This window comes from Elaeis guineensis, chromosome 5 (assembly GCF_000442705.2).
Source record: "Elaeis guineensis isolate ETL-2024a chromosome 5, EG11, whole genome shotgun sequence".
Classification (NCBI taxonomy): Eukaryota; Viridiplantae; Streptophyta; class Magnoliopsida; order Arecales; family Arecaceae; genus Elaeis; species Elaeis guineensis.
This window is the reverse complement of record NC_025997.2, coordinates 111269229-111278238: the sequence shown is the minus strand read 5'-3', so window position 1 is coordinate 111278238 and position 9010 is coordinate 111269229. Positions and strand designations below refer to the sequence as shown.

Sequence of the window (9010 nt, the reverse complement as noted above, 5' to 3'; positions counted from 1 at the left end):
CTCTCTCTCCCTCTCCCCCCTCTCCCCCTATATGGAAATAGCCATTTCTACTTGTGTTTGTTTTTTTTATTTTTGGGGGGCTAGGAAGGCTGCCATGGGGAAGGAATTTGGTTTGTGGGTTTCTGTTTGTGTAAAGCCCTGGCTGCCTTTTGATTCACTTGCTGTGTGTCTCAGATCTCTGAAGAGCTGTTCTTATTCTGAACACATTCCTGGGTTTGGTTGTTCTGTTTGGTGAACAGAATGAGTCAAGAAGATAGCAAACCGGTACTTCTTTGTCTTCCTCTCTCTCTCTCTATCTCTCGGGGTTAGTTTTTTTCATTTCCTCTGCAATTGTTTTTCATGGATTTTGTGCTTGGTATGAGTGCTTAGTTTTCTTTTGTTTCTTTCCTCACTTGCAGACATATGTTCTCAGAGTGGGCATATACTGTGATGGATGCAAGAAGAAGGTGACCAAGGTGCTTCAAAAGATTGAAGGTATTTCCACTCGTTTCTATGTTTTTTAATGGTTCATTACCCTTCCTTCCATATAGGGTTCTATTCTATGATTTAGAGCTTGAGTCTAAAATTACTGTTTATTTGTTCTATATGCTAGCATGGTAAGGGCTTCATTGCCAACATCTTGCTTAAAAATTTCCTCCCCCACCAACCCCTCTAATTCTTTATGTTTTCTTTTTGCTGTTGGTTTTCAAGGGTGGATGAGGTCGATGTAGATAAAGAGGAGCGGAAGGTGACTGTCTCAGGCAATGTCGATCCTGCCATCCTTATCCAAGCGCTAAAAAAAAAGACTGGCAAGCGTGCAGAGCTCTTGGACTCAGAAGGTGGAAGCGAGGAGCCTGAATAGCTCCAGCTTGAGGACGGAAAAGGGGAGCAGGAACACAGTGACAAGCCTGAAGGTGCTGAAGCTCCCCTTCCGAAAGGACAAGAAGTCAGTCAAGAAGCTGTAATTCTGTTTTAGATTCCAACTACCGAAGGACATCCTATTACCTATTCTTCCTAAATGAATTTTGTTCTAATGCTTGATCTTCCAGATCTTTTCCTGAATCAGTTGGACAAGCTATTATCGAAAACAGTGGCATGGGATAATCTGTTTTCCTTATTTTCTGTGCATGCAACTTCTTTTAGGGATGCTTGCAGTTAGATGTCTTTTGTTTGCAATGCAGTTAGCATTTAAATGTGTCATTGTCTTTGAGGAAAGCAATTACTTTCTACACTTGGATTTCCTCCATTGATTCAATTATCCTTTAGGCCTGTTTAAATGGTTGGACCCAAAATTCTATAGGATTTGTGGCTCAACTACTAAAAATATAAAATTATAGACTGCACTAGGTTTATTTTATAACAATCCAGGATGATCTTTTGAGTGAGCTGGCCCGAATCCCATAGGGAGACAAATTGTCATCCTAGGTAGTTGTAAAATAGGCCTAGTCCAACCATCTTGTATGGATAGTGGTTTTACTTAGTGTTTGCATAAAATCTTTGATAAATGAATATAACATTGGAAGCTTAGACACAACATTGTTACATTATTGACCTACTAAGTTGCTCTTATTGGAGTCAATGAAGCTTGGAGGCAAGGTTTAGGGGTGATAGGTGCATTCTAATATTGGTGCAAGAGTCTAGATAGTTGGAAAGTGATACTTATCGAAGTGGGATTGAACCTTTAACAATTAATCATTCATAGAACTAGGATTAGAGAAGGGGTCAAGGAATGTCAAACTGACCTAAACCACCAAGTTCTAGGTGACCAACCCAAACTAGTGAGGTAAAGGTCCAAATGGCCCTCCAGGTCCATAAGAGGCCCAACCTAACTGGGCGGTACTATCTGGTTCTACTTGATTTAGAGCAATTTGTGCCGGTTTGGCCCCTTATTGACCTTAATATGATGGGTTGCTTTTTTGTTGATTTTGAGCTTGAATCCAAGCTAAAGGTGTAATCCCCTCGTTTCTCTCCATTCTTCCCCTTTTTGTGTTTTTATGTCTAAGAGAAACCAAAATTTGTAACACTCTTGGTAGAGTTCTACATTAATTCAAATTAAAATTAATTTTTAAGGTATTTTGTTGGTTTGAGTGCATAGGTCATGATCCATGATTTCTCAACTAGAAAATTATAGAAAAATCAAGTGGAAACATTTGAATCCCATGGTAGAGATACTATTTGCTAATGAGGAACACAAATTTCCTACGCATCCACTAGTTTAGTTGGTTAAAGCAAGGCTTATAGTGATATTGATTGTAAATCAGGCATCAGAGAGAGATATAAGAAGGTGCAACTATATGCCTAGAAGCAAGATTAACGAAACCTATGGATGTCATGTCCATTTATGACTTCATGCTATAGAAAAGTCAAATAAGAATGACAAATATTCAAGAAAAAATTCATCTCAATGCTATTGGTAGCATGTCAATATCTATCATTTTCTATAATAAAATGCATAGGTGCATCCAGATAGTTCTTATAGTAACTAGTGTCAAGTTTGTCTTAAGAAGTATCTGACATTCTCTTTTCCAATTGAATCCTGTCATTTACAATATCAGATAATGCTATAAGAAGGGTATGGCAAGAACTTCGAAACATTTATACGAGATATGAAATAAATGGAGTATATTTGGATAAGGTCGATCGAATTTGGGCTCAGATTCGGTTAGATCAAATTTAAATAATGGGGGTCCTATATCGATGGTCCAAGCCATTAGATATGATCTACTACCTCAAAACAGCTTACATACCAAACCTCATATGATTTGAACATCTCTAGTCTATGCATCAAGTGATCAAAAAATATATCTAATTCAATTTTATTTAGGTTGTCTAATTTTTTACTATTTGATGCATAGGCTAGGGACCTTTAAATCATATGATTTTTTGTGTGAAACAGTTTTGAGATATTAGATCACATTCAACAGTTTAGATCATTGATGTAGGATTCTTATTATAGAATTTTGATTTGATCGGATTTGAATCCATATCCGATCGATCTGATTCTAGCCTAGCTCCAATTCTAATGATGGACTATAAGCTAACAAAGCATCGACAGTCAAAAGGAAGATGATTTAAATATTGGTGCTTACAATTTAAAAAAAGTTAAATAATCTTAACACTAAGAAACAAAGTAGCCTAGGTTCATTCATATGTGCATGGAAGTTTGATGCATGACAATAAAAACTATCCTCCATAATTGTAGTCCTGAAGGTGAAAAAAGAATGAAAAGTTTTCCCACGTGATAGTTTAGTCTAAGATAAGTGTCAACATCATAATTTCAACATCCATAAACCTTAAAATAATATTCAAAAATAAGCAAATGAAAACAAGACAAAAATGATATGGGATTGATACTGAACTGGTACATATTTGTGTATCAGATGTCGATAAGGTATGGTTTAGTATTATACCATATTGGTACCTGATTGGCATAGTACTCGGTATCAAAATTGTAAACCTTGGATCTTGAACTACTCCCCCTACAGAAAAAAATATATATATATGAGTAATCGTGATACATTCCCATCTTAGAGCAGATGATGGTCATGATATTATGTTGTTATCGGAGTGAATAAGCTTTCTTTCTAAGAGGATTTTAATGTTTTATGTATGAAATGAAATGCAAAAGTAAGACATGAGTGAGTATTTTATTTTTCTGTACTTAAACTATTTCTCTGTTACTCTATTAAAACTTGCAAGTAAAATTATTATTATTATTATTATTTGAATGAAGCAAATAAAATTATCTGAGGAACTCTAAAATGATCAGTTTGCAACTTACTTAGCAACTCATCTTTTGTATGACAGTTTTACTATATTTTGCTCTGCAAAGGATTGGTTAAATTGTTGTTTCTCCCTGTTTTATCCTGACTCATGCATGGATATAAGAATACCTCTTCAAAAAGGAGAGTATCAAAAATTTCACCAGCCTTCAGGAACTGGTATTGATGTGGGTTTCTTTGAGTTAGATGAACTTCCAAAGCTATTAGATGAATGTTTCTTCTTACTAGTTGTCTATGCTGAAGATTGCCCATTGCATCTTCCAAAAGATGAACTTATATATCAGTCTGCTGCTGCTGCCCGTGCTTAGATTACTGAAGCAGTTATAAAGAATAATAATGGGCCTTTCCAAGTATATGTTGTAAAACAAATATCATAGGTAGATGGTGAATGCTATGAATTGCAAGAAATTTTTGATGTTGGGATTTTAGTAGAAGCAGGATTTGATGGTGGTGATTCTGAAAAGGAATGTGTTTTTTGTATGTCTGAATCAACGGATACTGCTGTGCTTCCTTGTTGGCACATGGTGAGAATTCAATAAACTCCAAGATGTTGTTAACTTTTTTTCATCCTTTTAAGTAGTTAAAAGGTTGCTTAATGAGGCTTGAAGAATATAATCGCACCTGTCTTCTTTCCCATGTACATGGCAGAACCTCAAGTTTGGTAACTTGGTTTCATATTACAATGTATGTGGAGTGAATGTACAAAAGCATTAAGGCTTCAATCAAATAAATGTCCTATATGTACCAACCTATTGAAACAGTAATGGAGATACCAAATAAAAGACAAGGACATAAATGGCTGCATTAGCTATCGATTTTGAGCTGCTAACATGGTAGATCCTATAATTTTCATCTTTCTCCTGGCACATCTTAGATCTATACGTATTGTTGCAGGAGATTCTTGACTCCACTCAGAGTAACTGTAGATGGTCAGAAATGATTGGTGCAGCGAGACCTACAAAATAAATTCAAGTCAGAGTTGGCTCCGATGGGGATCCTCCGACGGCTAAGTCAGGAAAATGCAACAGATGAGAAGAAGAGCGAGAAGGGTAGAGGGCACGCGTATGTACATACCTGGAGGATCTCTTTTTTATCTCTATTTATAGAGAGGTGAGAGCCATAAGGGGAAAGTGATGAGAGACCATTTCGGCCTCTCTATCCATACCACTCATGATGTCCAAGTTTGTGAATTACAAGAGTTACTATGGCATGTTATCTACCATGGGATTTGATTAGTCTACCCAGGCTAGTCCAAGTAATAATTTCTTCTGGTTTGGACTTTGATGGCGGACGTCACCTTATCTGATGCGTAGTTAGCCACTCTCAGGGATAGCTTGATTTGACATGATCTCACCTGGTGTGCAGCCAGCCGTTGGAGTGGCAAGGTCCCGCATGGAGCGATGTGACTTGATATGATGGCATGGAGGTTGACACTTCCAAATGGGATAACCAGCGAGTGTTGAAGGGAATATAGCTTGTGGCTAGAAATAGGGATCGATGGGGGATCTTTTGATCAAAGATGCTGTTGGGCTCAAGATCCTTCTTGGATTGATATCCGATGTCTAGATGTCACCCTGAAGCCATCGGCTAAGGACTTGCAAGTGGGGCTACAATTGACAGCCAAAGCTAAGCTTAGTGGCTGAAACTGGGATTGGTGGCCAAGGCAAAGGTTGGCTGTCGAAGTCAAGATCGGCCAAATTTTCCACCAACCATTGCAGGAGCTTCATCTGAAAGGGTCAATAAGAGAATGAGGATTGATGGGATCTGAAGTGAGGTCCACTACTTCATTATATACTGAATGACTTCCTTCAGCATAGCTTTTCTCATAGTTCTAGGATAATATGTCTACCACTGGGATTGTACTCATTTACCTCCAATCGATAGTGGTGGTGTCCTTGGAGAGTGGGGATCGGATAGGTCCGAAGTTACCACAATTCTAGGATAACATATCTATCACTGGGATTGTACTCATTTACCTCCGATCCACACTAAGGTGGTGTCCTTAAAGAGTGGAGATTGGATGGGTTCGAAGTGGGATCCCCACTGCCATGTGTCTTCCACATAGATGGCATATTATCCCCGAACACATGCTCCATACTTTCGAGTTCGAATCGAAGAGAGTTCGATCGAAAAGAGTTCGAATGAAGGGAGTATGCTAATCTATGGCTACTGGAGATACGCTACCATCACAGCTAAAATGATGTGTCTGCACTTTTTTGAAGAAAGAAAGGGTCATGCCAGGGGCTAATCATAATCAAGTAAAGTAGGACGGTTTGCAGGATTTGAAGGATGGTGCACTTCGTTTTGGACATTGCCCATAATAAGCTTTCTGTTGGCTTCTACTGGCCAGTGAAGGCATGCCAAATATTGGCCAACCGCTGGCGAAGGGGGGATTTGGTATATGAAAAATGACGTATTTTCTTTGTCTTTTTTTTGTAGTTGCTTATTTTTTGCAATTTGACTTTTGTAATCGAACAAGTTTATCAGTAAAGTATTTTAACTTAAAGTCTCGTGTTTCACCTATGTTGTTTTTCTCTATTTCTTGTTTTATTTGATTACCCGAACTTTATGTTCCTTGACTTCGTATTGGAGATGGTTTAGGGCTGAAGTTTTAGGTGTGGCTGATTGCGACATGAGAGAGGGTTCTCATAAGAGATGAGGGTATTTAAGAGCTCCAGAGAATCTTTTTTGAAAAGTTGCTTTCACGGAATCTCGAGGACATCATGCCTTTGTCGTCGCATGCCTGGGAAATGAAAGTCCTATAAGGGCATAGGATTCAGATTTTTGATCGACGATCGAGGCAATCTCTATGACTCTTCCCTGACCGATACCCATTCTTAATAAGCAGGAGTTGTTGGGTGGTGACTAACCCCCATCTTCTTTTATAGAAGGGATCCTTCATCATCTCAAAGTAGAGATCCGCTCGCGATCCTTCACGGTGTGGCAGCATGATCCTTCTCTCCAGTGAACAGCAGATATCTCGTGGCTGGGGGAGCTGGTTCTTCAAGCTGAACTATCGCCAATCATGCAAACTTCGGCTTGGCATGGGAGGTGTTGGAAATTCTCCACCGCACCAGGGGAGGATTTGGATCCACGGTCATTGGGAATGTTTTCCTGCAGCACTCGAAGGGGAGGTCTTCGACTTTTTAGTGAGTCCCTCCTTCCTCTTTGGTGGGATGGCTTCTTCCATAATCTTTGGTGGGGCATCTGGTCAGTAGACATATCCCTTCGGATCTTTCTGTCTGTGTACCTGAGAGATACATGCTCCTGAGAGGGATGGCCACCTGGCCATTGAAGTGGAGCCTGAGGGGGTTGCGACCTTTGCTGACGGGAGGATTCCCGCATGGGGAGAATTAGTGGTCTATTGGTGTGGCTTGGATTACTGCATGGGGATCCTCAGTGGCCTACTGGTGCAGCTTGGTTTCCCGCATGGGGATCCTCAGTGGCCTATTAGTGTGGCTGAGACCCATTGATGCAATTGACTAGCGATTTCACTGTCCTTTCTCTTATTTGTATTCCCCCTTTACTATCATCTTTGTAATGATGATTTGACTTTCAAGGAGTAAATGTTCTTCTTTCTCATTTCTTTTTTTATCTTTGTCCTATGTGGCTACTGTTGATGTACCTTGTCTAATGTCTAGTAAGCCTCTAGCTCATCTTGCATCGAGCGATCTATATGTGCCGACTAAGGAGACATTAGACTAACGGTGAACTTTCTTGGTTCGCTTATGGACGGGCGGCAGGCATCAGATCGAATCTGAAAGATGGTCATGATAAGTTAGCCTTCCAAAGATCCTTCATGATTACATTCGTTGAGGTAGAGAAGCACTCTTCTCATGGCTATATTTGCCCGAAGATGAAGTACCTTCAAAAAATTTCTGACTATATTCATATTCGTAAATGAAGTACCCTTCTTGTGGCTATATTCATCTGGAGGTGAAGCACCTTCTAAAAACTTCTGACTATATTCGTGTTCATAAACAAAAAAACTCTTCTTGTGGCTATATTCATTCGGAGATGAAGCATCTTTGAGGAACTCCCGATTATATTTATGTTCGTAAATGAAGCATCCTTCTCGTGACTATATTCGTCTGAAGATAAAATATCTTTGAGAAACTTTTGGCTATATTCATGTTTATAAATAAAGCACCCTTCTCGTGGCTATATTCATCTAGAGATGAAACACCTTTGAGAAACTTCTTAGGTTTGCCTTTATTTCTTGTGCAACTTGAGTTGGTGGGCTGAGTATCTTCGTGGATTTGCCCTCCGAAGGTCCTCTTGGGTTAGCCTTCATTTCTCTACGACTCAGGCCTTCTAATGCTCTACTCATTGAAGTCTAAGGAGTTAGGGGTCCTCAATGGGTTAGCCCTCGCTTCTTAGTCATCAAAGTCTTCGATCTATATGAGATCGGTGAGTGCTGGAGGTTCTTTTAGGTTTGCCCCTTTCCAAAGGTCCTCACTGGGTTAGCCTTAGCTTCTCATATGATTAAGGTCTTCTGATATCCTACTCACTAAAAAGCGAGGAGTCAGGGGTCCTTAATTGGTTGGCCTCTGCTTCATAGCCATCGAGGTTTTCGTTAAAGATTGAAAAAAGAACGGATATGTCCTAAAAAAAGATCATTTTATTGAAAGATAATTAGTATATTGCTAATAATACATCTAAAGATTCTCTATGGTGGATTGCTGTCATCTTGGTTGGGGTCCATCTGATCCGAAGACTTCTGGTGTGTGAACCCAAAGTTTGCTTAGGATCAGTTTGGAGAGTTCCGATGGTTGACTCTATCTCGATCAAGGTTGGCTTAGGAGCTCGCTCACTAGGAATCCAAATGCTAGCCTGTGGTATGCTTCGAAACTCCATCCATTGTAATAGCAATCGGGACTTTCTGAGGGAATAAATTATCTCAAGTCAATCCCGAATTGCCACATGGTCCATCAAAGCGAAACTCAAAGTGATTCACTGGCTGCTTCTTGGTAACAGGAGCATGCAGTTAATGGGTGAGGCAATTGGTGTTTTAGAATGGACACATGGTGTGATCCGATTATTGATTAGTCAGGCATGTGCCACTTGAAACCTGTATAAATAGGTGGCCTCCCTTATAGTAGAGGCATCTGTCAGAGACCTCCTGCTAGTCTTCCTTGAATATTCTATAGTGATGGAGCCATCGCCATGAGTTGTGAAGGAGGTAGCAAAGAAGAAGGTTGAATACCTATGGAAGTCTCTGCCTAAGAGGGTGAAGGCTGCCTTACCAG

General features: G+C 39.7%; 1 long non-coding RNA gene and 1 pseudogene across 1 annotated transcript; both read left to right on the top strand.

Moving 5' to 3' along the window:
- LOC140857846 (uncharacterized) lies at positions 1-1074 on the top strand. The gene is made up of 3 exons (XR_012141246.1): positions 1-264; positions 399-474; positions 691-1074. It is a non-coding gene; the product is annotated as an uncharacterized lncRNA (long non-coding RNA).
- Positions 1075-1774: 700 nt separating this feature from the next.
- LOC140858032 (probable E3 ubiquitin-protein ligase LUL4) lies at positions 1775-4569 on the top strand (annotated as a pseudogene).
- The last annotated feature ends 4441 nt before the right edge of the window (positions 4570-9010 follow it).